The 24,536-nt window shown below is 37.7% G+C and overlaps 1 protein-coding gene across 3 annotated transcripts in view; it reads left to right on the top strand.

Annotated features, from left to right (window-relative positions):
* ADGRD1 (adhesion G protein-coupled receptor D1) overlaps nucleotides 1-24,536 on the top strand; it is a 160,651-nt gene that overhangs the window by 36,096 nt on the left and 100,019 nt on the right. The gene's annotated exons all lie outside the window — the stretch shown is intronic.

Below are 24,536 nucleotides of genomic sequence, written 5' to 3'. Positions count from 1 at the left end.
CATCTATAACCTACTTAGTGTTGAATGGAAAAGAAAGATCTCAGTTACTAGAAAACATCTCTTTTATGTTCTTCTGAATATTTTATCATGTTTTTTTCAATGGCTGTTTTCAAGCCAATTTATCTTCTTCCTGTTGGGCTACGGATAAAGATGGAGTAGGCTGCAGAAAACAGATATATGACCCTAAGGCATAGAGATGAATAGTGTGTTGCTGACAGCTTTTCAAACTAAGGACTGTCTTCAGTGTCCCTAGGGGCCTTTTGGAGGCGGGCACTTGCAAAGTGAAGACTGTATTTTGTGTAGGTCATTTATAAAATGTACTTTGCTTTATTTATGCAGGTACCTTCTCATGATTTACTGTGATAATTTACTAGCAGGCTGTTAAACCAGTTGGTTTTTATCTTTATGCCTGTTGACTTTCACTGTGAAGATCACTAGGATCTTGGTATACAGTTAAAAATTTTGCATTTATCATCGCTTTCTCTGGTTTAGTCAGCAGAATCCATGAGAATGTGGTATGAACATGTCTGTCTAATGTATCCTGTGTGTAATGGATACAGGTTGATTGGGAGTTTCATACTCCGCCTAGAGCAGTATGTGCTTTGTATTGTGCATCAGAGGAGTGGCTGTTGTCTCTTACAGACCTATTACTGCTGATTGGCAATGCATTCACAGGCAGCCATCTATTATCTACCACAGTATTTATACAGCTACTTCCATTCTGGGGAATGTTCAGGTCTGATCATAAGAACACCTCTTCAGGTGTGACTTGATTTTGGTTTGTGGTGGGGTTTTTTTGTGTGTCTGTGTTTGGGGGTTTTTTTGTTTGTTTTCTGAGTTTTATTTTATTTTTTAAAAGCATTGCGGGAAATGGGGAAACTTACCCCGTTGTGTTAACAGCACTGAAAAAGTAGCTCAGTGCTGTCTGAAATCAGTCCGTAAATACATGTCAGTGCATTTGCGTTTAAAGTTCTCCTAATTTATAATGGAAGGGGTGAAGTATTTCTAAATGTGTAGTGAGCATGATCTTAAACTCTGTTCAATAAACTATGTTGGGATAATTGTGCTAGATTTTGCTCTTAGGCATACAACCCTGAAAGGAGATGGATAAAGCACAAAAGGTGCATCCCTCTGAAAGGCAGGGAACCCTTCATCTGCTTACCTATTCCCTCAAGTAATAATCTGCTGCTGGCTTTTACATTTTATTAACTGGTACCATTCTGTTACTTTGACAAGAAGTTTAAGAGGTGCAGTGACATTTTTGCTTCACAAGTACTGTTAGAAAATTCATAATCTCATTGTGTTTTTTACCCCTGAACAGTTTGTGGACTTGAATTAGAAACAGCTCCAGTGGTGGACTAAACATCCATTTCTCCAGTGTTTTTCAAATCAAAATTAAATGCAACTGTGTGGGATATTTTCTATGCCTGTTCCAGAACCTGATTTCAGTGTTATCTGATGGTGAAACACTTTGTGTATCTCCTAGCTTGGTTTCTAAAATTCCTTTTAAAATTTCAAATTAGATGTAAAAAAATCCAAATGCTAAAACACTTTCAAATACCAAAACATTCTGAAATCATCAGATGTGTGAAACAGAAAATCTGCTTTGACCTCATAAAATATTTTATTTAATTTATTTGCCATATTTCATTTATATTGTTTTCCCAGTGGAAGAGTATAATCTAGTGTCAGAATAGGTGTTTAAAAGGAGAACTTGGCAAAAAAGTTTGTAAAGAGAATTAATAAAGCTATAGTATGAGATCTGGGCAATGGGAATACATCTAGTTATCTGCTCTGCCTTTCTTGTGGTTTTTTTTTTTTTGCTGATGGTGTGACTTTGCTAAAAAAAAAACCTATTAGTGAGCAACAGAACCAACCCAAATGCCTCTGGCTATCTTGTATATGGATTCCAAATTCTGTGAGTATTCTTTAGAAACAAAGATATAGTGTAGGTAGAAATAAACTGAATTTTTGTCTGTGAGGAAGATGTGCAGTGAGGAGTTGTGAGTAGAATGTGTGCAGCTCTGCTGAAGTGGTAAATGCATTGAACTTGATAGGAAGACTGCTTGTCTCTGACACCTATTGCTTTGGGAATATAATTTCTCTTCTGGCTTTTAATTAGTAGGTATGTTTAATATCAGGGAATGGATGAATAGATTATACCTTCCAGTTGTTATACATAAGTATGTCAACGGTGGGCCAAATGTGTTCTCTTTAACTTTGCTGTGTCTCCAGTGAATTCCATGGAATAGTTTAAAAATATGTAGATTTAGACAATTGTAAATCTACTTAAGTAAATTACTTAAACAAATTTACAGAAGTTAGTTCAAGCAGCTCAGGAAATGACTACATGTCTCTGAAAGCTTTCATATGATAGCAGCACGGGTCCTTTCTATCATACTGCATATTATTTTACTGTCTGAAGCGGTTTCATTCAGTTGAGTATGATTACTTATGAAATAGAAGTAGAATTTAATATGTAAAAGAAATTCTGGCTGCAAGATCACTATGTTCAAGTACGTACTTTAAAGTGTAACAGTCAAGCTATTTATGTAAGTTTATGACTGAATATAATAATTAAACCAAGAGCATAAAATCTGGCTTAGAAACCTGTTTCATCCATTAAAATACTGCTTGCTTACTTGCTTGTAATAATGGAAGAAGCATTTGAAGTGGATACCAGTCCCATAGTTGCCAGTTTGTTCCACGTAATGTTCTCAGTTTAAGAGGGAAGTGTAATAAGAAAAAGTAAAAAATAAGTCCAAACAAATAGTTTTTCTCTATTAAAATTTAAGTTTGAGTCTGACTTTTTTTCGGCTGATCTGTGGAGTCTACTGGATTTTACAAGTATAAAAATAAGAGGAGTGAAAGAATATTGTTTCTTGTACTGATTGTAGTGGTGCTTGGCCCAGCTCAATTAAATTTTATATCTTTTTCTTCTACTGTGTCTAGTAGGAAAAGTGTCAATCATTGAGCAACAGAAAACAAAAGGAAGAAAATAAAACGTCTTGTTTAGGAAATAGGTACAAAGAAAATGTCTGTGAACTGAATATCACCTCTTGAATCAAAACTTCACAGAGCATTTATCATTCTACAGCCTATCTCACTGTTAAATCTCCTCTCGAGCAATGATTCTCTGGGTTTGTATGAAACTGTCTGTGTTTCTTATCAGCTTTTAGGACCTCGTCAGATGATCAAATTTCTGTTTCTCATTGAAACATGAGGCAATACAAACTGATGCTAATATCTACTCAATTAGGTAAGGATGCAGGGCATATTTGTAAATGACACGTTAATGCTTCCTTTTCTAGAGAGCACCATAGGGCAGTGGGCAGGGTGCACAGCCTGAGGGGGAGGCTAAACTGGTGCTGTGGGTCACAGGAGCTGAGAAGTTAATACATAGGCTGTTCACTTCAGGGATATGAGGACTAGGGAGGCTAGACCACAGACTCACCTCCATCAGAGAGGACATTTAAAAGAGGACATCAGTAATTACAGCAGTTAGCCCATGATGTTCAGGCTAACAGCTGGATTCTCATGGAACCAGTATTGCTGCTTGACATGCTTTCTATCAACAGAGCAGGCAGAAAATTTTCTGGTCAAGCTTCCATTAGTGGAAAATGGTTTTCTGACTTAAAATAGAAGTTCTCATGGATCAGGATGAATGTCATCCCATTTTTTTCACAGGATAAAAATATTACTTATTTAATTCTTCTTATGAAGTAAAGACTCCCTACAGATAAGATAGATATGTACATTTTACTACTTGTAGTGTTATTTTTGCTTTAATTGTCACTATTCTAACAAGTTTGTTTTGTTGCACAGTCCTCCAAACCAATTATTCTGTTATTCTTCCCTTTTCTTTTGTCTTATGAAAATATTAATAGCTTTAGAAAGACTGTTTTGCAAGAAGACTTCATCAGGGATTTAAAATTAATTTATTTGGATCAGAATATAAAGTGAATAAGTGTTTTATTCTTTCTACCATTCTGAATAATGCTCGGTCCACTCTTCCTGTCCACCATGTCAATACAATACAATACAATACACAATGACATAGCTAGGGCTGAAAAGCAGTTCCTGTTTCCATTCTCTGTAGATACAAGATAGCTTTTCCTGTGATAACTGGGGATCATTGAGGGCCTTTTTGCTTGAGACTTCTTACATATTGAATTACATTCATGGATCTTTTCAATGACCGTCCCTTCCTTCCCACTGCTTATGGTACAAGATGAAGATGAGAGAGAACCAAGTAGTACTTTGTGACACTCTAGACTCAGCTCTATCGTTGTAATTCTGCTAAGCTGTTTTATTAATAGTCAAATTTTCAATATCATTAAATATTTGATTCTGTTGATTCAGTGTTTGTCACAATAGTCATGCCAGTCAACATACACCCATGCAAATAATGGGAAGAGCTTGCTTAGTATGTACATATTGTTTTCTTTCTATAGCTGACCTGGAATACAGCGAGGCAGAGGTTGAAACGCAAGATGATTATGTTCTTTGACAGCTAGTATTGCCTGTAATTGCAGTATATTGAGTGTGAACATGTGTTTTCCTCTAAACTTACCAGCTCCTTGATGTACCTGCTGACCGTAGTATGTGGTAGTCTCTGTAGTTCTAGAAACTGGAACACTTCTGGCCCATCAAGAAAAATTGGAGTAATAATAAGGTAAATAGCGAGAGGATCAACAGTGGTAAGCATTGGTCATGTCTAGCAAATGTGTGTTATGGTGGAAAATGTGGCTGCATGGTACTTAAGGGAGCCCTTGGTGAACTTAAACTGAAAGAAATAGCTATGTTCCTACTGGGTAGCTACTCACATCAAACTCACTGTTACAGCGTGGCACATGCATTTGGTGATTTTAACAGCAAGTCCAAAGACCAAAACAGTAAAGATACAGTTAAGCTAGATCCATGCTCCTTAGTGGAGCTACCCTGAGGCATATAATTTTGGCTTTAGTATTGAATGGACATAAAGAATTTGAATGTGGGCTTGTATTAAGTGTTAAACTTTGCAAATTGTCCAGGATTTCTTCGGAAAAGCTTTAGATTATATTCCTAACATCCTGGTCAAAGATGATCGACAAAACTTCAGATGATGGACATACAGTGTCTTCAGAAAGACATCATTCTTCATAACTGTAAAGATGACAAGTTAAATTAAAGATGCATTTTTTTAATTATTTCTTTTACATAGGTTGCAGTATTTGTTCTAATATAAATATTACATTTATCAGCAAAATTTTGCCTAAGCCCTCTAAGGGACAAAACTTGATATGTTACCATAGTCAGTTGTTAGTCAGGAACATTTCAGTGAAAGGCAGACTTTTTTTGCCTGATTTTAAAAATGATGATGCTCTGCTCTTCAGCAACTTACTGTCTCCAGCAAAAAAGATAACAGGAATCAACTAACACCTTTGGTGTGTATGGGATGGTGTGAAGACTGATAGTAGTTTGCAGCTGGAGAAGACTTAATCTTGAGCTGTCCAGATGTTTTGCAGTGGAGCAACAGTACTTTTTGTAAAATGATTATCCTACAAAAAAATCTGTTTCTAGCAAGATGTTTTTCCCAGCAGGAGCAACTAGAGAAGAACTAACATTTCATTTATGTGATCCAAGAAATTACAGCACAGGGTAGAAATTTAGACTAGATGAATGTCAAGGCTGAAATGCATACACAACATGCTCTGGCAAGTGTCAGAAGGGGTAACAGAGGTAGAAATGGTGCAAAATTGCACCAACATTTTGGGGAATCCATAGGGCTATGTACCGTAGACCTTGATCTTTGTCAACACTGAAGTCACTTTTTGACACTGTCTTGGGGACAAAGTAAGTAGCTATAAATTCTTGTCTTTCCTGACAAGGAAGCTGACCATCTTTCAGCACCTTAGAAATACCAGCTTGGTATAAATCCAGGCATGTTTGGTGCAGAGAGGGTAAAGGACAGACTGAGGTCATGAGACAAAAGGGGGAATATTCCTACCCTGGGTAATGCACCAGAGCACACTGTGCTTCTCACTGCCTTGTTGATCCCTTGACTGATACCATAGAGAAAATTGCCTTATGCTGGAAGCAAAATTTTTGTACTCGATTCAACCACATTGAGGCTTCTGTAGTTTTTTCCAGGGCTTTATTTTCCCTTTCTTTTTTGCAGAAGTGCCATGTGTGCAGCTGCAGTTTTGGAGAATTATAAAGTCTTGGCTGTTAGAGGGCCTCACTTGAAGATTAGATACAAACTGGGAAATCTTAATGTAGCTGTTTTTTCCTCCAAATCATAGAATCATAGTTTTTAGATTATATATATATATATGTGTGTGTGTGTGTGTGTGTATGTATGTATCTGTATAAATATGTCTCTAATACAGTTAATGCAAATGCCACATTAGAGATTTGTTTGATTCTGGAGGAAAAAATGTGTTTTACTAAGATACTACCACGTTAGAACTAACTAACGTTGTTCCATCTTATTCCTTTGCTCTACGTGGTTCATTTTCACAAATGTAGTGCTTGGGGAGTTGTCTGCATGACCATGAAGCATTAGTCTTTCTTACCATATTATTACACTGAATCATTCAAACAAGCTGCTTCTCTCCTCATTTTTTTGACCATCTCCTCTCTCAGTCATTTCTCTTGCTTCTGCTGTTTTACTTTCTGCAATGAATGTTTCCCATCAGAACCCCACAGTGAGCTGCTTCCTCTGCTGCTCTCTAGAGTGCTTCATCAATGCAGCTTTACCAGCTTTTCCTGTTAATCCCATCTCATATTCTGACTTCCTTAAACCTCAAGAACCAGGAATCATATGAAAGCATCAGCATTCATTGTTAAGTGCAGCCTGCATATCTGGGAAGTGCTCTCTTGGAGTCCTCCTTTGGAGATGGTAAAGTACAGGGAGAAGATAGACCTCCTCTCCTCTTAACTGTGCTCCCATTATAAAAAACTGGTGGTAGTCCTCTTGCAGTTCAAGGGGATAGAGAACAAGGTTAAGGAACTTCACTGAGGTTTTAATGAGGCAGTGGGGCTTTTTCCTCTAAAAGGTACCTGAATCTCATCCTTCTATCTGTTGCCTTTTGCCCGGCCAGGAGCATGCTATATCCCAAGGTTTGTTTAACATCATTACTGATAGGAATATAAAATGAGAGAATAACCAATTCCCATTTGTAAACAAATATTAGTGCTACCATGAGAGAGACAAATCCATATGGAGCCAATTTATTTTTATGGCGAGTTAAGTGTTGACTAATTTATATATGGATCAAGGAAAAACAATGACTTTTGCCCACATCTGCAGATCAGGGGTATCATTTTTCACTGGGTGGACTTTGCCAGAAAAAACTTGAATAAAATACAATTAAAACTATGACTCTTACAGATTGTACTGTAATTAAGGAAAAAAAAAAGCTCGTAATTTAAAAATCAATACAAAGTTTAGCACTTTGTTGCAAAAGTTAAATTCTCGCTATAAAGGATACAGAAAATCCATTGAGTTCAAATGAGAAATGGACATAGTTGCAGCTAATTTTCTTGCTCCTGGGCAACCTTAAAATACCAGTAGTCATTATGATGATATATGGCATCTCTTAACAATACAGCAATGGTTCTGTATTGTTAATGTTATTAACAGAAACATCCCAAGACTTATTTTCTCATAGGAATCCATTCTAAAAGCCTGGAAATGTGCAGTAACAAAAAAATTATAGATTTTCATTAAGCACATTGAAGATTGCCCGTTGAAAGAATCGGGATTGCATTGTAATAAGCTGTAATTCATAGAAGGTTTCATTTTCATGTCAGAACAGACTTAAGCCTTTGGAAGTGCAGTACTTTCCCTGTGTTACCACTCATTTGTCATGAAACAAGTCCTCTATATGTCTTTGTAAATGAGCCCTTTGCCTTTGAGGTGGATATTGCAACAGGAGCGGGGACATCATGAAGTGATTTAATGTTTTTGGAAGTATTCAAGTAAAGTTTGCTTTCGGTTTTAAGTTTAGTTGCTGACTTTTATTCTTTGGGCATGCTAGGTTCCACTTAGTACCTATAAAATTACCTCTTGCCTAAAGAAAATAACTACTGGTGACTGGAACCAAGTGTTATCAATCTACAGCAAAAAGCATTTGCTTTTTCTTTCAAATTGCTGCTTCCAAGTGACAGTGCATCAGGAGCTGGAGGTCAGTCAATACCAAGCAATAAACGTTGAAAAATCTTGCTGACTTATAAAATAAGCCCAGAACATAATTCCACAGTTATCCTCTTTTACAGAGCTGTGGCATCTTGTGCCTCTGATTGAATATTTGTCACAGGAGGAGAAGAGAAAATTATGGGGTTTATATTTGACATGATCAAGTCTGGTCCAGTGGTGTAGAGTTCTGTCGCAGCTGTGAACAACATTTTAAAATCCAGTTTAGTTCCTTCTATTTAAGTTCCTCATCAGTGACTACATCCTCAAAGCATCCTTGTGTGTGGTGATGGCTTATTGCAGGAGTTCCAGCTAGTTGTGCTACACTTAACAAACTGTCAGTGTTTCTGCTATAAAACATTGCGTTTCTTTGCACAATGTTAATACAGATATATATTTAGATGTTATGAAAAAAAGTTACTGCGGTGGTGAAGTAGCCAACATTCAGTTGGTAAGTTTGTTTAAAATTATAAACAGAAAAGTAAAAATAACATACCACCAGTCCCTAATCCCCAGTGTGAGCACAGATCCTGTAAAACATCTCTGGATGAGGTCAAGCTGTTTTGAAGTTGCAGAAGTAAACTGTAGGATTTTAAACAGAAAGAGCTGGATTTAGACTCAAAATGCCCAAATTCTATTTTGTTTTTCTCTTTAAGCTCAGAAATAGGTTTGCTGATTGAGAATTTCAAATTCACTAGAGTATGGCACTTGGAGAGAGTATCTTTCTAAAACTGTTTTGTAGAGAGATCTATTAAATATAAAGGGTAAAACTCTGATTTAATCACAATCCGTGGTAGAACTGCTGACTCCCATGAAGCTGAGCTTTCACTCCTCACTCTATGGTGATCTTATGTTGCTTTCAGACTGGTACAACTCCATTCTCCATTATTCATAACAATTTGAAGAGAAAAAAGAATCAAGTCCAAACACTAAAAATAAATACTTGTTTCAGGTAATATGTCTGTTGATTTTACTGCCAGTGTTTTTCAATAAGTAGAAATCTAATGCTAGTGCATTGCTACCTCTCCTTTAGTTACGTCTTGAATAATCCATGTAAAAGGAAGAAGAGAAACGACTTTCTGGATCCTCTGGACCTATTAACTCAACTCTAGGCAGGTTCAACTCAGTTTGTCTTCCAGATCAATGTGACTGAATTCCAGATAAGGCACTGTGGTGGAGGGATGTTTAAAGAAAGATGTTCTTTTCTGTTTTCCTTGATTTGTTACCTTGATCCTTCACATTTCAGCAGCGTCACATTATGTGATATCTGGCTTCGTACTGGAACTCTTACACACACTGCCAAGCTTTTAAGATCTAGATTTTCCTGAGCTGTTTATCTTATTATTTTTTACTGTGTTCTCACATATGAGAACCACAGAGAAGACCATGTACCTAATTGATGAGAATTGCTCTTAAGCCAGTTTTCTGTCTCTAACACCTTATGTGTATCTCATAGGCAGAATTGCCATGATACCACTTGTTGCACAGGATGAGTCCTAGCGGTTAAATGGACCTGTATTTATGAGGAGTACAGTAAAGGAAATCTGGACTAATAATTTCTGAAAATGGAAAGGTCTGTCAGCATGCATATTAAGTAAATGAACAACGAGTAGAAAGTGCACTACAAAATTTTTCACTAGTTGTTTCAGCGGAAGAGCCATCTGTGACTGTATTTGTTCAATCTAATTTATATTTTACTGCTTTCAGTAGTCTGGGGTTTGAACAACCTGTTGTATAGTCTCCTTGAGATAGTTTGGTGTAACAGTTGCTGGTTTTTTTGTACTGGTGGTGACTTCAAAACATCAGCACTGAATGTCGAGGAAACTAGGCTGCTTTTATTAATTGTGCATAGTTTGAACTCTTTGCTCATGCTGTTTTGCCTTTTAGATTGTGCATTTACATTTCTCGCTTGCCAATCCAAGACATTATCATATGGTTCTATTCAAGTTTCTAGTCTTCTGGCCTGTCTGCCCATGTCTCTGTGAAACCTTTTAAGCTTGCGGGAATGATTTATATGGCATGAGTGACCAATACTTAAATGAATATAAACAAATGATGCTTCATGCAGAAAATAGTAAACATACAAAATCTGCTTTTGTCTTTCTGATTTATGTTTAGTTGCCTTGGAAACATACGTAAAAATTACTTATAAGGGTAAGGTAATGAAAGGCTAACTGTTGTGAAGATGGAATATGTTTTGAAAAGAATCGGGTCTTCTGCATGTACTCTGGTTTAGAACACACTTGTGGAAAAGGCCATAGGCTGTTTTTAATCACTTTTTTTGTAGGTGTGGAGTGTCCAAAGGAGTACAAGGTCTAGAAGGTGATTATAAATCATGGAATATTTGAGGTTTCTGAACATGAAGCTCCTCCGTGTGGTCTTGCAATTAAGATGGATTTGACCAGGATTTTTTTTTTTTTAAGTTGCATGTTGACATGTTACACACATTAGACATTAACAATGAATGCAAGGGAGTTTGGTATAGTTTTGTGGAACTGAAAAAGCTTTGTTTGTGGTAGTGAGGGTTGCCAAATTGTCTTCAACTTTTATCTGGTGATAAAATAGTAGTGGATATCCAAATAGTAGTTAAATAGGATGAATTTATGGTTAGGAAGAGGAGGTTTGGAAAACTCCTGCAAGTCCACTTAATTACAAATTGATTTTTTTAAATTTTTTTCTTCTTTTTAAATAGTCACAGTTTCTGTAGGAAAATGCTGTGAATATTGCCTTGGGCCACTAAATGGGAAATCTAGAATATGACACACATTCAGAGTGGAGTCCTCACGACCATAATGGTGAAATGGGAAGGGTTGAAAGAGCGATACCAGTTATACAGCCTAATAGAGGCAAAGATTATTGCTCTGCTGCTGGTGATGAGTGGCATTAATACAGAAATAATTGTACAGATTTTGGAATGATTTCTCCTCTTTTTATTATGGTCCTGAGCTGTTCCATTTAATCAGCAAAGGAAAAACAAGGCACCTGCTCAGTAGTGATGAGTGTGATCTGCCTTTGCCTTTCCACAGTGGCATTTCTTCTAAAGCAAAAGCAAAGTCACCTGATACTGCATTGTGGCTGTGACGGTACTTATTACAAGGCAGCATTATGGCTAAGTACAGGCTGTGTTACAGTAACATCACCAATTTAAAACAATGCACATACGTAGTTCACAACATAAATAAAAACTTTGGCTTAGAAAATAACGTTAATTTTAGCTCAGTAATGTCAGAGAAGTCATACTTCAGGGAAATCTGTGGATGGTAAATTTCTGGTTTTGCTTGTTTCCCTCCCCACCGCTTGTTACAGAAAGCATTTTAACTCACCTCCCTCTGCTTTGCAACAGAGCTTGTAGATAATGGTATTAACAGCTGGTAATAGAAGCTCGGAGTTGTTTTTCTAGCAGGAAATAAGCAGCTGCTAAGGAGGTATTTTCCCTCTTTTTTTTTTCTTTTAGAAAAAAGGGGTAGAGTCCTTCCCATTTTAAGAGGCTTAACACAAGCTGGGTCAGCAACAAGATTCCTATCAGGACAGGGCCAGCCAAGAGGAACTGCTTTTCAATGACTCACCCTGAAGCTAGCGCTGCATACCTTCCTCCTCTCATAATAAATTTCAGTAATCCTCATCTGTTCAAGCTATGATTTAATGAATAACATATGCTTTGAAGGGGAGCGTACTGTAGATGAAGGCAGGGCTTATGATAACACTTTCAGTATGATAACCAGAGCATCACAGTTTAGGAGAGCAAAGAATGTAGCAGCACGTTTTATAGGGGTTACTCATGTGATTTGAATCAAGCACATTGCTAAGTGCTTTGCTGAAGTTGGGTATTAGATGGTGCTAAACAAGGAGAGGTAGAACACATGAAAATCACAAGACAAATCCCATGAACAAATAAAATGAAGCAGAAAGAAATTTAAATAATTTGCAGTGAATGAAAGTTGAGTAAATTTAAAGTTCTAATTCAGAATATTAACCTGTTATTTTTTTTAAAAAAATCCTTACATTCTCCTTCTTACTTTCTTTTTCCTGGGTTTTTTATTTTCTAAGTGCTTTTTTCTTTGAGAGTTCCTTTTCTCAGACTGTTGGATTTCGATGTTTTGATTTTATTTATTCTTCTAGGGTTGAGTCTGGAGATGTCATGCATGTAACTAATGCAGGGGGTCTATAAAATATGCTTGATATAACAATCAGTTTGGAAATCCTCATGAAGATAAGTGTAGAAAGGAATGTCTTGAAGGCACAGATATTTTAAGTAAAAAACCTGTTGGTTGATTTTGCAGAAAGAAATAGATAAGTATTTCCAATATTGGTTAAAATAAATTCTCAGGTTTAGTTAGAGCAGGTCTGGTCAACCAGTATTTTTTTTTTTTTTTTGGCTTTCTGTATCTATATGTCTGTCCTAATCTAGTCATCCTGTTGCCTGCTTTTTATGTATTTATATGTATGCTTGATGTTAATATTAAACTCCATATTGCTGAATAAAAGGCAAGAGCTGGAGAGCTGTGCCAGATAATGTGGGGCTTTAACTAAGCTTGAGTACTCTGATAGAAGGAAGATATAATGCTCCCATCCTAGAATTATACCACTCCTTGTATTTATATTATATCTGGTGCACTGTGGGAAGAACTTACAGGGTTAGGCTGATGAAATGTACTTTGTCAGATGATGTTAGGGTTTAGGTGGAATTAATCCCTAGATGCACAGTTTTTCATCTAGTAAAAAATGTGTAGTCAATAGCTTTTAGTCCAATGTAAGTCATTAACTTCCTTATTTTGCATTCATGCTAACCAAAGAACTGTGAAATAAATGAATCCTCTATACTATGGCTAAATCTCATTGTTCAGTGTAATGATGTAATAACTGGTGATATTACCAAAGGTTTGGAGATCCTACTGTAGGCTACCTCAGGACTCCCACTCTGTAAATAGGAGGAAGGGGAGAGGTTGTGTAAAGCATCGGAGTGCCTTTTCTCCATGCTTTGGAGAGGTTGTTGTGACACACGTTATAAGTGGGTACAGAAAGCCTCTGTAAGATTGAACACTTTTGCAATGTACCCATGCACAGCAGACACTTCCCATTTGTACTCTGTCTGTGGCTATAAGGTAGAGAACGTATGAACTGAATGCTCAGAGAGATTTTTAATAAAGTTACAAGGGAAAAAAATACCCTGTGGCACCTAAGCAGTGGATTGATCCATGTTAGACTGTGTGTGAATTATGCTGCTCTTCGGTAAAAACTTTTGCAATAGACTTTGTATTAGCCTAAAGATGTTTTACATAATTTCAATTGTGATAATTTCAGGAGAACTGCTGTCTGTATTTTTCATTCCTTGTCTCTATCTGCTGTGATAGTTGATACCAAATACAGCTTAAATAGTCAGCAAAAGAAAAAAATTTGGAGAAAGCACCAAACACACCAGGGAATTAGGTTTTCCTGAGTGATGTTTGTAATTATTCAGCTACACTGATGAAGTCTTCCTGGTTCCCACTTGTTATTAGGGATGACAATTCTACCCTCAACAAGTTGTGGAATTTCAGATTTGGAAGAAAGGTTTGTTTTTTGGTTTTGGTTTTTTTTTTTTTTTTTGGCATGTGTGTTTTCTCTCCCTCAACCTGAAAATAAATTTTCTTAATTTTTGCATATGGCAGACACATGATAGTTCTTCTTCTAGGAGTATTACTTACAGATCCTCAGAACTGGATCAATTTTTCTTTAAGACAGTTAGCCTGGCAGTGTAATGCTACTAATGATGCACTCCAACTAATTAAAAAACTAGAACAGTATTGAATTTTTGTTTTGATCTTTGATTTCTCAATTTCACTTTCTATGTAATGGTTGTGTTGTGATTCATAAAACTTTCCCCCTAGATTTATGTCAGTGTTAAAAGTCCTGACTTCCCTTGATTTCAATACATGAAATTGTGATCTATTTTCTACTCCAATGGTCTTATTTGTTCTTGCTCCAACTGGGGAGAGAACATGGCTGTATAAACTGGCTAAACATTTAGTGGGACCAGGTTCTCATATGGAGTCAAGCAGCAGGAATTCACGTAAGTTAATAAAATGATGCCAGATTGTACTAACTGAGGGCATCTTCTCCAAGAAAGACATTCTCAGACTCAGCCACAGTGGCACCCAGAGTGTTACTGTATGGTCATTGTACCACAAAACCTGCTAAAATTTGCAAAAGTGTGACTGCTGTGAACCTGTTGAACACCACTAGTAAAAATGTGTTTCAGACCGTTATTTCCGACTGGCATATAAAAGCTTTGAAACTTAAAACTAAGTCTTAAGTGAAGTTGTTTGAATGACAGAGCACAGTTAGAGGGGGTCAAAATGTTCCCTTTCTTGGTCCTGTGAATGCAGTGTTGAGTCCTCCTAAACTGTCACCAAGGAGCTGTGACACCTTCACGCATTTCTCCTTTGCAAAGCAGTCAGGCTTTATGTAAATTCCTTCAAGGAGCAGAAATATTTACATTGAAAATCTGCCAAGAGTTAGACAAAGTGTTAGTTGGTTAAAAGAGGTGTGGGTGAAGGAAGAAAATCATCCAGGGAATAATTTAATATAGCAAAAGAAAATACAGCATAAACACCATTTCTTTTTCAGAGAAGCATTACTTTACTCTTGGGAACAGTTGCCAGTGTGAGGCAAATAGGCATAAATTCAGCATCCTCTGTGGGACTGAGTTCTCTTGCAGAATGGCTGAGTGCTGTCAACTCATTTACTTCAGGCATGTGATAAGGTTAGGTTAACTTTTAATCTTTCAGGTCAAAGCTTTTACTAAGTGAGGTTCAGTTAGATGCTCAAGGCGTGCTTATCACTGAATTCATAGCCGAACTGGCAGGAGCAACGCAGCTGGGAGAGGATAATTCTCAATATGGCCATCACCTCGGCATGTACATGTTTCTGCTTGGAATCCTCAAAGCAAGCTTGCACAGCTGCAGCACCAAGCACAGGTCTGTGTCTGACAATGAACTTCCTGCCCTTAAATCCTAACTAGAGGCATGTAAGTTGTCTAACAGGGAATTTTTGCTTTATTTTCTTTTGTAGATTTCTCTTTAGCATTTAAATGTACAGGAGTGAAAAAGCAGCATGGGAATGAATAGTTGGGAGGGGTGAAATTATTCAGTATAAAAGTCCCACACAATCCCTTGAAGGCAGCATGGAGAGAACAAGCTTGTTATAAATGTGTAATTAAGCCTGATTTATTTTAAGCAATGTGTAACCTCACACTTATCTAACCACCTTGGAGCATGTGATGTCACTTTAAATGATGTGTTTCTCAGCTAACCACACAAACATCAAACCTAAGTTTATCCTGTGAACATCAAACCTGATGGAATGATAGAAATATTTCCAGTAAAATTTATAAAAAGTTGCAGACCCTTAGTGCTTTATTGTGGTAAAGCCTGTACCAAAGGCAACAAAAGCACAGCTTCAGTATGTAGTATATTCCTTTATTGTCTATTTCCTTTCTTCTGGTGTTGTCTGAGACTGTTGATTAGCTTTTTACTTCCCTCAGTTTGAGTATTTTGTATATCCCAGGACTAGATTAACATATTTTAACTCATTCTTTGGCTTTCTCATGAGGGAAGTTAGAACTCATAAATGCTATTTTTTAAAAAAGCCATAAATATCCTGCCACTTAAGGAAAAAAATAAAATTAAAGTTTGCTTCCTGCAACTATCAACTAGGCAGCAGAAAGTAAGTGTACTGGCAACAATATTTAGCAGAGCAGCAAGTTTTGAGTGGTTACTGAAGACTGTTCCTGGAAGGCAGACTCTGAAAAGCTGATTTCTTAACTGTGACTCTTGACTTAAAATTAGGCTGCTTTCACTGAAGAAAGGAAGAATAATCCATGACTTTGGGGATCATCAAAGGCACTGGTCTCTTAAATTTTACATGTTGTTGAAATGCTCAGGACAGATGTATATTCTGAAAACCCAAACAGTTAAAAACCTCAGAAAACTCAGCCAAATTCTGAATATAAAAAGAAAGAGTTACTGGGTAACTTGCTCATTGCTTCTTTGAAAGCCTATGAAACGTCCCAAATTGGTCCTGTTATTATGCCTCAAGATCAAAAGTGGTGGCTGACCAAGCCATGTTTCTCTTATGCTCTTTGGACTTTACACTGCCAGCCTGCCATCTCCTAGTTTAGTGGGAACAGTCCATGGAGGCTCCTTATGCTGTCTGAGGAAACCTAACAAGATTTTCACCTTTTGGTGTTAGAAAGACATTTTTACAATAATGATCTTAACTAATGCATAAGTATTTTTTAAAGCCAAGGTACAATGTATTACAGAAAGGCAACTTTTCTGGTAGCTGCATCTATCTCAACTAGATGTAACATCTTCAAGTTACAGAGTAAGCAGAGGGGCTGAATTTTTGCATTTCTTGCAAGCTGTGATGTTTTTTCCTGGGTATCTACTCTTTCTTGATGCTTCATATGTATTTGTCTGGCTCTGTCTTCACTAATGGCATGTCAAAACCCCCAAAGATTTACTGGATTAAATATAGTGATCAGTTGTATAAAGGCACTTAATCAATACAGTGACTGTACCAGTGCTACCTTTAAGAAGAGCTGCTTTTCATTTATGCTTTCTTGATGCACACATTTCATCCTTGTCTTTGCTGCTGTGCAAGTCTTGTGGAACATCATTTTATTGCTTGATATCTAAGCTTCTATGTCTTTCTCATCATATTTTCTTTCACATCATCAGAGAATTATACTACCATGTCACAGCTTTTTGTGTTGACTTTTCAAGTGTGTGTTTTAATGATAGCAAAGGGTTAGTTTGCTTCTGAATTGTAGAATATTAAGCCAGAATGTTAGAGGTGTATTTGATGCCCGTCATGCTGGAAGAAGAGCAGAGAAAACTCTTATTTGGCCTTCTAAGGATCAAGAGATAAAAAGAACAGTCCAGTGACTGGGGCATGGAGTTTCATTGACTGCTGTTCCAGTAGGTCCCTATAGCAATTCAGAAAATGCGTAGGGCCAGATCTGTAAAAGTATTTGGATATCCGGATACCCTCTATCTGAACGAAGCTTGCACCCTGTTTGCATTTGAAGACCTGTGCTGGGGTATGTTTGAGTAACACTTTTGTATTTTAACATCCTCTACAACTGACATCTCCATCTTTGCGCCACAGCCCAGACTACCTGTGCAATCAAGAAGAGATGTTAATTCTTCTAGAACATGATCAGTCTCATGCCAGAGTATTTGTTTAAAATGTAGTGGCTGAATTACTTCTGTTGTCTCCACTGATATGAAGGGAACCTGGAGTGATGAACACCTAGATTTGCTCAGCTAGAACCCACCCTGTCTGTCTTCCTTCACTGCAGAGTTATGCAGAACTTACAGGGAAGTTCTTTGCTGTGGGCGATATGGTGAGGGGAGCAGCAGAGATACATCAATGCATTAGAGATAGTATTCGTGCTTAGTGTAAAACTGTACAGATGAGATATCAAGATTTATATTTGTAAAAGTTGCAGTTTGGATTGCTTGCTGAGGAAAACGTGCCCCATTTTGGTTTTTTTTCTAGTGTGCAATATTTAAGCCTAATGAATGCATTTGGAAAGATAGAGAAAAAAAATTAAGGGACAGGTACTGAGACTATGGAAGTCCTTTGTTTTTCCTCATATTCTTTCTTGCGTGACTGAACCAGATTTTGTATGTTTTGATGACACCACCAATGTGACATTTCAGCTGAGAGCTATAGAGCCCTGAAAATAAAAATGTGTCTTGGAACCACTGATGGATCACTGACGAGGCTGGAGCTTCCAAACTAATGGGAAACGATGACAACCCCTGCATACAGATTAATTGTTGCAGTCTGAGCTGCAGTCTCTCTCATTTGTCTTGACAGCATTCTTTGTATGACATTGCCTCGTAGCACTGGGTTTCTGAACAGGAGATGAAGACGTATCATCTAGTTGTACTTTGTGCTAAGTTAGGGGATCCAAAATTCGTTATGACTTCAGTTACACAACTCCTGATGAATGGATCAGGGATTGGATGCTGCTTTTTTTCCCTGAAGTAAAGGACCAGGTAGGAACCAGACTGAGCCTACACCCTCAGCTGGATTCTCCCTGTGCGCTGGGTGAGCTTGGGTTTGTGCGTGTTGAATTTGTCTTGGCTTAACCGTGCGTGGCATGTGCCTGCCGGCACCTCTCAGCTCCCTGCAGAGGGGGAAAAACTGCCCAGTACAAAGTGCCGCCTTCCACGCCGCTGCTGCTGGTGTGTAACAACTTGCTTGGGAGATGGCTCAAGCACTTACGGTTTAGGAATATGAGGGACAGTGTAGATATCAATATTTTGAATTTTGTACACAATATCTCCATCTGTCACAGAACCTATGACAACTTCAGGAAAACAGGCTAAAAATAAGGGTAAACTTCAGAGCGCTTGGAAAGAAAATAAAATTGTGCAGCTAAAACACAGCCTGTTGAGAATCTGAGTATTTTACATTTTAAGAAGAAAGTATACTTAAGTATATTCAAGTACACTCTTTAATTTACTCCAAACTTGAGAGTATGGTGGAACTAGCTGCAGCTTTGGTATCTATTGGTGAAAAATAGTGTTACGTTGTTACTGTTATTGGCAGCAAGACTGATGCTATTGAAACATCATCTGCTGCTGCAGTTGTATTATGATCAGTATGTGATCCAAGAGCTTTCTGTTCTGCCCTTCTCGGTCTTCTGGTTTGGATCCATCCCTCTTACAGAGGAATACGTCAGGTCATGCTAAGGTTGAAGGCTTCAAAGGAAGGCAGTTGCCCATGCGGCTCTTTCAGAGCAGAGGGGTGGTTCTGGCTGCCACCCTAGCTGGCCGGTAGCTGACATGCAGATCAGTAATTTATACCACAGTGATAATATGTTGTAATGCCAGCAACTTTTTATAACACACACAAAATTCCTTATTCCTGTGGGGAAACATTCCTCCAGCGTGGGCAGTAAAATGATCACTTTCAGATGTCAGTGTGGATTTCTACATTGATATGTTTTCAATTGTATGTATTAATGTGACCAGTTTTTCTAGGCACCAAGTCAAGGAGAAGTAGGTTGGAGAGGTGGAAGGAGGAGGAATGTAGACCCCACCTGGGATATCATGCAAGCCTTCAGGCAAGCCAAGAGTACCCTCCTCTTTCTCACATCTACCACCTACTCCTGTTGTATTTCGTAAGTCAGATACTAAATAACCATATCAAATGGCTGTCACAACCTGCTGTGTTATTTCATTTAAAGTCAGTTTAGTTTATAATTTAATCCTTGCCCTACATTCCTTTGGTATAATCTGTATAAGTATTTTCCAGGGTTCATTCTGTCCTGCTCATGCCAACTACAAAACCTCCAGACTAAGAAAATGTTAGCAATGAGGCAGTGCCTTACAGCATGGCTGTACCTGGTGGTGCCAGGCCAGGCTGGGGAAGGAATGCACTTGATGGAGAGCACCGGGCAACAGAGATGATTTTTCTCCTGAAAATGTTATCACTGGAGATGTGTGTTGAATAAACCAAACACAGCTCAAATATCACATCTGCTTAACTGTTCCAGTTCTGGGTGGGTCAGCTTGTAATGATTGCCTTCAGGAAGAGATACCAGCACAGCTAACCCTTTAGTACCCTGTTTGTTTTCTGTTGTCTTTAGAAAGTCTCTTTCGAAATCCCTTCTGCCCCCCAGTGTAACAGAGTAAAAGCTGTTTGTGAAAGCTTCAAGTTTCTTGCAGGGAGTTTATAGAGGCACAGGAGTCTGCCCACTCTTAAGATTCCACAGTCGGTCACTCCTTTGAAATTTGCTCTTATGCTCTCATTTTCATGATATTTCTAATGTGTTTGTAAGCTTTCTTCTAAAATTCTTTTAAGTGATTTCCTGTCTGCTCCAACTTAAAAAGAAACAATTATAATATTACTGCAATAGCAGATGTGCTTATTCCTACAATTAAAAATGGCAAAATAAGAAGCAATTTCAGACTGAAAGCCTACAACTACCTGTATTTAATTTCTCCTATTTAACTAGTACCTTGAAAAGTTAGGGTCTTGATTACAAGATCCAAACAATAATTCCATTCCTTCTTCTGCATTTGATCAAAGGTGGTGGGTAGACTGACTGACTTCAGAGAATTTGGTTTAAGCTGTTATGGATACACAGTTTTTGAAACTAATGAAAATATGATCCATGGAAGAGAATTGTCATCTATATATAAAATCTATATATATATCTATCTATATATATAAAAATAATATATATATATAAAAAATACATTAAAGATTATGGAATTAAGAAAGGATTTTGCAGTGTCGTTTGAGTAGACCAATACTCAAATAATGCAGCTAGTGTTCCTGTTTTGTTACTATACATATCCATTCCTGACAGTTAATTACAGATTATACAGATCTCCTTAGTAGTATAATGGCTACTTTCTGTTAGTGGCATTTGAAACAGCAGTGTCCTTGTGAAAAATCTTGTAATATACTGTGCTTTTGTTTTAATTAAACTTTGAGTAACCTTTATCTTCTAAAAATCATGAGTAAGAAAGATACCTGTGATCTTTAATCTGAGATAGAAGTAGCATCATTTTAGCACCATCTCTTTAAAGATATGTGTACATAATTCTTTATGGGGCTGAGATCTAAGTTGGTAGTTTGTTGTTTGGGTTTTTGTTGGGTTTTGTGTTGTTTTCGAAGTATACGCATAACATAACTACTCTCAGACACCAGTTAGCTTGCTTACTTAATTCAATGAAAGGCAGAAATATATTGAGGAGTACAGCTGTGGTCTTACTTTATTTTCATTCCTAGATACAATATTCCTGGCAAGCCATTATGTCGGAATCTCTAAGCTCTAATGTAAAACTTGACAAAGCAGACAAAAACTTGATTTATTAATAAGTCTTCATACTCTGGTGCTACTGGCATTAAATTTCTTCTAGAAAACAAAGACAAACTGAAAAAAATAATATTTTTTTTCTACAGATGCTATAGACTGGAACTAATCTCAGGGAACAGCACATCACAAGGCTGAGTTTATTGAACGAGTTCATCATGAATGGCCATTGTGTAGTGGCAGTCACTCAGATGTAAATTAAAACCATGTCTTCTGAAAGAAGTGCCTTGCCTAAAATACAGCATGAACAGAATCAAGATGATTTTTTTGAAAGCAATGAATGTCCCAAAAGGAGTAACATAGGAATATACTTAAACATGTAAATAATTTCTTGAAGTTGGGAGTACTGTATTTAACATTCGTGGGTGGAAAATACAGTAGAGGTGGAAATTGGGCTGAAAATTTGGATGGGGGGATCTTCAGCTCAGCTTTAGAACAAACATGTAAAGAGACCATTTCACTGTGAACCATGTTAACATGTTAACATGTTCACAGTAGAGCTACGTATGAGACCCAATGGATATTAATGTTATAAATGCTTATGTAAAGTCGAGGAAGATTTTCTCTGGTTGTGTGTGGCCAAAACATTGGCCTAAGGTCTTTGTTCTGTAGCCATGTTCTATAAAATGTGGAGCCCTCTTCTCATCAAACCTGACAGCTGTTGCTTGTGAAGAAACAAGAGCCTTGTAAAATCTGTTAATCTGTCTTAGGAAAAAAAAAAAAAAAGAAAAAAAAGAAAAATACCTTTAAAGTTATATCAGCTGCAAAAGAAAGAGAGAAACTCCCTTTCAGGAATGTTCTGTCTTTAGTGGCGGGTGGTAGCATACACTGCATGCTGTCAAATTACATTCTTGGAGCAGGAGGTATAAACATGGGCTGGTGAGTCAGCCCTGAATCTGTGCTCCATCCAACTAGAGGCTGAGGCAGGCAGCCATGCTCTGGTGCCACTTAGGAAATACCTCAGCTATTATTTGGCATTTGCCACTTTTGCTATGGTACAGTAGGAGACCGAGGTCAACTCCAAATCTTTTCTTCTTTTAGCTGCTCTAAAAATAGGAGTATTTATCTAGTTTAGAGAAAAGATCAGTTCAGACTTTGTTTTCTGAAGGGATACCCATTCATGATTGTGCTTCACATTACATGAACATACTACAGTTCTCATGTGAATATGTATATCCCCAAATTTATTGTAACCTGAAGCAGGTTGGTGAAAGCTTTTTTATTTTTTTCTTCTGTTAGCATGACTATATGTGGACTTCGAGTTGCATGAGAGTTAGATCTTTCCAGTTAGTTCTGCAAAGAGACCTAGGTTGCTTGGGATGAATCTGTAAAACAAAGCACTCTTCACTGTGATATAATCCTGCCTTTATTACAGGTTCCTTGGACCACCCGCTGTGGCTAGAGAGTTAGATTCTTAGATGGTGTATTGGAACTGCAGTCAGATTGGGCTATAACATCTGGAAAAAGGCCCCTGGGTAATTACTGAATTTTAAATAATTACCTATTCCGTATTGTTCTTTGTTTTTCCACCCGCTTGAACTGTAACAAGAGATCATCTCAAAGGTACAAAGGATTGTAAGATTTCCAGTGGTTCAGACATTGCAGGATGTTTCCAGGATGCTTTGTCTCAGGAGGCTTTTGGCTGAATATGGGATGGCAACAAAAATTGCAAGGCTTTTTTAAATTTTATTTTATTGTTTAAGAAGGACAGGCGAGGCGAGGACTTAAATAAAATGCTGGAAAAATAAGAGGGAGCATGCAGCCTGAATTATGGTGTGGCAGCATTAGTCATAAGCACTGCAGTGCGTATTTAGTCTCCTAGGGTATATGAATCTCTTTACTTTCTAAATGGGTACTAAAACATCTGCTGCTTCTTTATCATCTGCATTGTTCATCTTTCAGGTTGGAAAGAAAAAGAATGAAGGCAACTTTTCTCAGCCTGTTCTCAGTCTGGCCAAGTTCTGCCTTGTCCAGCCTTTCCAGCAATGAGAGACTTCTCAGCTTCCCTTGAGAAGGAAACTGTAAGAAGCATGACTCTAGCATGTCACAAAAAGGCACCCTGACCGTCAGTAATTGTACTGTCTAACATTCAGGCACTCACTTCGCCTTTTTGTAAAATTGGCAATGGCCCTGCTCCAAGCTCTTCTTTTGTTGCTTGGTTTTGTTTAACACATGGATATATCCACATCACTCTGGTTCACCTGCAGATGGGGGGACATCCATCATCTTTCCTCTTACTTCAGGCCAGAATTCTTAAATCTAACTAGTTGTGGCAGAAATTCACAAAATACCGATCCCTCTTTCTGCTTAGCTAAGAAGAGGTACTTTAGATGAGGAGTGCCTGCCTGCATCTCCTGAAATGTGCTGTCATGGAGGCTGTGGGACCAAGCTCCAGGAACTGGAGAAACCAGTTTTGTGATGAAGGTGGTAGGGGCCCAGTGTAAGGAAAGAATTGGAAATATTTGCAAATAAAGATGTCAGTTGTTCGCTCAGTCATCTATTTGATTGTGGCAGAACAGAATGCAATCTGTTTTGTACATTAAAGTGCCTGTTCCCAAGGCACCTCACTCATCTGTTTATAAGGCAGCGCACATCTGCGGAGCTGTACTGGCCCCTGGATAGCATGATTTCATCAGGAGTGGTGGAGGATAGCCAAATGGGTGCTCTTGTTTTGCAGTCAGCCTGCAACTTTCCTCTGGCAGATCAGTGAATTCAGCTCTCCCAAGTAGCGTATAGGTTAGCTCTTTAAGGCTTCTCATGAAATCTTTCTCATTTGACACAACCAGCCACTTTCAATTACATCTGCACCTGCTTTTTAGAGCACAGCAGCAAATACACTTCAAACAAAAAACCCCAAGAAATTACTCAGAAGAGCAACAGTCTGTCACGTACAAAGTACATTTGCTTCTTTACATCTCTCCATGCACTGAAGCATTTTTTTGGGGATGGTTTCTGTCATCACAAATTATAAATAATTTCAAGGTATTTCTTAGGAATGCTTCTTTAGACAAATGGATTGTTTGCTCATGCTAAAGTAACTTGCTGTGTCCTGAATGCATATATGTGCATATGTATATACTGAGTGTGTTTCCATAAAAAACATTGCATCGCTGTTTTGAAGGAGATTGATGATATATTTTGTATTTTGTGAGTCGTACTTCAGTGTACTGACAACTTAGCTATTTGTTACTTCTGTTTTCCATATTGCCATATGTGCACATAGTGATAAACAGGGACAAAAATATCCGCAATACCCAACTCACTGCTACCTGCAGGAGTCATTTATATTTGCAAAGAAGGGATGTAAAACATAGTACCTGATTTGTGCACTGATTTTTATAGGAAATCTCTCTTTTGGTGCAAGGTAGAAAATTCAGACCATGCTTCTGCCCCAGACAACGTGAAGTTTCTTCTTCTGTTCCTCCCTTTGGAAAAAGTAAGCTGGAAAAATATCTGAGAGTTGTCACTGGGGAA

The sequence above is a fragment of the Falco rusticolus genome, chromosome 1 (genome assembly GCF_015220075.1).
Source record: "Falco rusticolus isolate bFalRus1 chromosome 1, bFalRus1.pri, whole genome shotgun sequence".
Taxonomy (NCBI): Eukaryota; Metazoa; Chordata; class Aves; order Falconiformes; family Falconidae; genus Falco; species Falco rusticolus.
The sequence above is the reverse complement of the archived record's forward strand: the minus strand, read 5'-3'. Positions and strand labels throughout refer to the sequence as shown.